This window comes from Triticum urartu, chromosome 4 (genome assembly GCF_003073215.2).
Source record: "Triticum urartu cultivar G1812 chromosome 4, Tu2.1, whole genome shotgun sequence".
NCBI classification, from domain to species: domain Eukaryota; kingdom Viridiplantae; phylum Streptophyta; class Magnoliopsida; order Poales; family Poaceae; genus Triticum; species Triticum urartu.
The window spans coordinates 454,416,796-454,422,858 of NC_053025.1; positions in this window are offsets into that span (position 1 = coordinate 454,416,796).

Sequence of the window (6,063 nt, forward strand, 5' to 3'; positions counted from 1 at the left end):
CATGCTCCGAGGAGCGAGATATTACAAACATGGCTCTCATGACCCAACAATCATAGCATACAAATCAAAGCACATGCGGAAGCTTAACATGTCCGAGTACAGACATCTACAAATGAAAAAGGCTGAGAAGCCTGACTATCTACCAGATCCTGCCGATGGCACAAGATCGTAGCTGAGGTATCAAGCTAAACATCGAAGTCCACGTGGTACTACTAGCGAGACTGAAGTCTCTCTGCAAAACATAAATTAAGCAAACGTGAGTACAAATGTACCCAGAAAGACTTACATCAGAACTAACTGCATATGCATTGGTATCAACAAAGGGGGGTGGTGGAGTTTAACAGCAGCAAGCCAGCTTTGACTCAGTGGCTATCCTGAACTACGACCGTAAGTAACTCTTTGAGGTGGCGCACACGAGTCCACATATTCACCATTCAATACACCAGTATGGATCCGCTCCCGTCTCCCTACGAGAAGGCCATCCATAGCACTCACACTTATCTTGCGAGTTTTCGAGTATCCACTTTAACTTGTCTATGAATTGTATAGGCAACCAAGTAGTCCTTTACCGCGGACACGGCTATTCGAATAGATGATGTTAACCCTGCAGGGGTGTACTTCTTCATACACGCTCTCACCACTTACCGTCGTTTACACGACATGTACTCAGCAACCTTCAAGCAGAAGCCCAACGAAGGTGTCGACCATGGCCTACCTAACACTCAAGTCTCTTATCCAGGTTTATCGCCTATCCAGGTTCCATCCGTAGGGAGTCCGGCCGAGGTTTCCACATACGGCCCCGAACGATGTGTACAGGGTTCCAAGACACCAAACGGGCGCCCGGCATGCCCGGCCACGATGTATCTACCGCAACATAGCCCACCCCTGGGGTCAGCGCTACGCATGGCCGCCAGCACATATCCTACAAACACCAGAAACTAGTTGCAACTCCTGGACAGAGGACTAGGGTGATTAAGAAGCCGAGAGGGTCCATTGGTTTCGGGCCCAATGTATGGTAGTAACTGATTCTTAAATCACACATACAGATCTCAGTTCTTCGTGACGGCCTCAATGAAACAACCCACCATGTACTCCTACATGGCCTCTCATCGACACCTTTACCAAATCGTGTTCAACACACTTAGCTCACATACATTAGGACATGTTCACAACTTTCCAATTCAACCCCGATGAATCAGACCTGACACAACTCTAAGCAATAGCAGGCATGACAAACAAGCATGAATGAGTAGGAACATCAGGGCTCAAACAAGTCCTACTCATGCTAGTGGGTTTGATCTATTTATTGAGGCAATGACAGGTCATATAGAGGATAAGGGGTTCAACTACCGCAGCAAGTAACAGATGAATCGTTGCTGTCCTAATGCAGTAAAAGAGAGCAGGAGCGAGAGAGTGGGATTGTATCGGAATGAACAAGGGGGTTTTGCTTGCCTGGCACTTCTGAAGATAATATAGTTCTTCATCGGTGTCATCGATCACGTCGTCGGAAACATCGTTGTCTGAGAGGGGGCGGTTACCGGCAAACAGAGAAGGACACAATCAATGCAATGCAACAATATGATGCATGAATGTGACATGGCAATATGCTGTGTGTTGGGCTAATGCAACTACAACCAGAAGGTTTTGAGCTTATTTGAACCCAAGATTCAAATACAAACTCAAGTTATGGGTTCATATAAATGCATTAACATGTTTGACCTAAACAGCAAGGTTAAGTTGCTCTAACATGCATGAAACCAGTACAGATTGATAGATTGGATTTTTCTAATCATTTTTCATATATAAATTATTTCCATTGGAGTTATAGATTATTTTCTATGAATTTTAGAAGTTTTAGCTATTTTATGGAATTTCCTGAATAAGAATAAATCCAGAAAAAGGTTAACTATGTCAGCATGACGTTGGGGTGACATCGGAAGGTCAAAGGCGCCAGCCCAGGTCAAACCTGACGGCTGGGACCCACATGACAGTGTAACAACTAACTAAAAGAGTAGTTAGTGTTACATTAGTACTAATCTAGGTTAATTAGGGCCTGGGCCCACTGGTCAGTGTCTAAACTAACTGTCAGGGTTAATTAGCACTAATCTAAATCTAACTAAAGATTAACAAAGACAGGCACGCATGTCAGTGACCCTGGGTGGTCAAACCCCAGGTCAAACAAGTCAACTTCGCCGGACTTCGGGGACGATGCTGCAGGGCTTCCGGCGGGGCGTGGCTCGGTGAGGGGGTGGAGGACGATGTGGCGGAGCTTCTGGGCGCATCGGCGAGGCGTGGGGTAGCCGGTGTCCATGGCTACGGCGAGCGGCGGCTGCGGCTGCGCTCGGGTGCGCTGCGAGGAGAGAGCAGAGGAGGGGAGAGAAGGAGTGGATAGGCCAGAGGGGTTGGGGCGGTTGCATGGCGCGTCCATCTAGCCTCCAGCGTCGGCGGAAGCATGAGGTGGCTCGGGCGCATGCCAGCGCGCGGCGACCACATGCGCGGCGTCCGACTGGCGGGAGCTGGACGACGACTGGCAGCGCCAGGTGGTGGCCTGGGCCAAAACAGGTGAGGCCCAGGTGAGTGCCAGGTAAAAACCCTCTCTCTCTCTCTCTCTCTCTTTTATTAATTGTTTCTGTTTTCTATTTTCTGCAATTGTTTTGTCTTTATTAAAAATGCTAGAGCATTTCCAATAATCCTGAAAATATTTGTGGGCACTGTTGAAATTATTCCCAATAGCCCTCAACTAGTTTCAGAATTATTAGAGCATTTAAAATATTTATATGATTTAAATGCGCCAATTCAAGTACAATATGAGTTAATTCAAAAATCCAGAAATGACCTAGAAATATGTTTATCATTTTTGGCAGAGGTATTTACCTTTATCAGAAATGATGAACATTTCCAAAGGGCATTTTGGGATCATTGTGATCCTAGTTGGATTTCATTTGGTGCTAGGGTTTGAACATCCCCATTTCAAGTTTAGGCAAAATTTAAACATGGTGCACACATGAAGCTAGCGTAGTGCAATGCCAGAAGCTAGGGATGTGACAACTCACCCCCACTATACAAGAATCTCGTCACGAGATTCAGGACGTGAGGTGAGAAGACAAAGGGGATGCAAGGCTTAACACAATCTTCATGATCCAACTGCTTCAGATCGATCTTGGCGTCCTTCCTTTCAAGATCTTCATCCAACATAATGACGACGGACACGAACTCTACCGGAATCGACCTTCTCAAAGATCGGGCAACTCAAGATCAACTCTTGGGGTGAGATATAAAACATCTCTCGAGTTGAGACATGAAACATACATCCAGGGGGATGGAGTGTAAAAGATGATGATGGTTCACTAGGTAGACAACAATTTCACGCTTAAGAAGGTGGTGAACGGTTGTCAATGTAGCGAGGAGTTGAGTTGCCATGATACCATAACGAGACATCTTAGAAGAAGGTGACTCGCAGAAATATTCCCTTAAGTGGCAAAAAGAATTACTTTTGATTCAGAGATCATTGAAACTATTCCTACCAGCCTAGGGAAAATCACAACAATCGTTTGGCGGAATACGAAGGGATGGCATACCCGGACTAGGATGGATGATGTGGACTACCTTGTTGAAGACAACGCAAGTGATGATTTTTGCTTATCATCGGAGATGGATGGGACCCATGGTAGGTCCACTTTTGAAGATGATCTTGGACAATAACTGCTAAGAAGGCGGATCATAGTGAAAGGGCAGAATGGTGGGTGCAAGCTGGGGACAAAATGCAAATGTTGGGAATGATTCTAGTAACTGGGGAGAAACCCAATAGTAGAGAGAGATTCCACTATCGGAAAGGTTATAGCATAACCGAGGAAACTGAGAGCAGATCCCAATTAATGCCGATGATAAATCCTAGTGATTGCACGTGCTCTCAAGAACTTGAGCATTCCCATATTCAATAAGTTTTACCAATATCCATGTCAAGGATCCTGGAAACACAACATACTACCATGATGAATAATGGTGGAGGATGCAAATGCAAAGAAAGATAACACTTTCTCAGATTTCACCTTAGCGAGGCCATGGGATCAAAATCTAGATGATCGACCGAGAGACATTTAGCACTCCGATTCTAATGTTCTCCTTGATGTGCTAGCATGACCCATTTATTGATATGGTTTGGTATCTAGGACATCAAGTAAAAGGGAGGACTTCGGGAACACAAAAATCAATAAGGAACTACTATTGGAATAAAGTCTACGAGATCCTTATGGGGAAGTGGCCAACTTCTTCAAACAAGATACTACAATAATAGGTCTTCCGGTTGGGTATGTTGGCCACGTCATCCACTTTACCGGTTACCGAGAGATCAATATCATAGCTCTTGGGAAAACGTCCCAACCATCATATCTGCCTGAGATTCAGATCTGGCTGGTAACAGGATATTTCAGACAGCATGTCCGGAAAAAGGAAGTTTGCAACACAAACCGACGAGATGATGTTGCGAGATTCTCGGGAAATGAACTACGATAGTAAACTCCAAAACATGAGTTGGTTCTGCTACACACATGTGAACACGCTGTCCAAGACAAGCATGACCACGTAGTAGTCTTATAATAAAACACTATCGAGTTCAGGTTGGGAACCATCGTCGAGGATAACGAAGTCCTAACATAAGTCATGACTAGCTCTTATGAAGGTACTCCTTCTCCTTGAACAAATCAATTAGTGGCTTGGTGTGCTAGGGATACGTATGGAATGAAGATGATCAGTCTATCAGACCATAGAATACTTCGCACATGCATGACTGACTTGGGATGATTCCAGAGGAGGTAAAACAAACTTTCTCGAATTCACGGCGGCAACTTGCATCAAATTCACATTAATTAGAGGAAGTCACTCCTTTCATCCGAACATATGCTTCATGAACGGAACACGAAGATAATGCTTATAAAGTGTCCAACATTGGTGTAATGTTCAACCAAATCATGGAGGAGACAAGGATGTTGTCGATGGGATCAACAACAATTTATCAAGATTTCCATAAAATGGAATTCCATGACTATGTGGACAAGGTGATAGAATTGGTTTGACCAAAAGATATAATGGTGTATGCTCGAGGGTTCAACCACGAGTAAGACAACATTATGAACATCGTTGGTTCTGATTTGACTTGACAATAGCCCATACTCAAGTCAAAGTTTTGACAAGGCAATAGATCCAACAACTGATCGCGGGGACCCATCGATGGAGATAGCATCTTTCTTCAACACACACACACAAACACACACAAAAAGATATCCCTTAACATGAACTGAGTCAGACAAGCTTTTGTCTTCCAACTCTCCAAGTTGTTGTCTAGCTCAACCAACTAGCTCAGGGATATCCAACACAGATTCTTGGAGAAGGGGTGATTTATAAGAAAACCAACTTGATCACGAACTCAACATAGCGGTCAGGTGACAACCAGGTAATACTTCCGAGAATATCTACGAAAAATTATGAACCACCGATATGTTACTAAGCTCGAGAACAATCTTGCTTTTCAGAGCAAGACGATATGGACAAATAAGCAAGGGATTGAATAATCCTAACACATTGATCGAAGAGTGCACTGGAAATAAGGACAAGGTAGCACAATCAATCCTAGAATAGTGTTTTGATAACCAACACGCTAAGAATGATATTAGTGTCCATTAACTACCAAGCAACACGGTTGCTAGGAGTATTGATTTCACACATCATGGTTCACTTGCCGGCATTCCGGTTGCGACAACACGAAACCGAGGAATGAAAAATGATGGCACGAAGTATCACTGCGTCAAGAATTCATGAGAGATGGTGCAATTCTCATGACAATCCTGACATAAAGGGGGTAATACTCCAGGGTAGAACAGAGCAAAAGATGGATGGGCATTTGATCTGCAGGACACAATTGCTTTGACCCAATCCTGGATATGGATGAGGTACTGGAGTTTGTTTCTCGTAGTCATTCTAAAATAGAATGGCTTAACGGACCATAAGAATAATAAGCATCGATAACATGGATGCACAATTTCTCCTGACTATCAATTGATAGGCGAT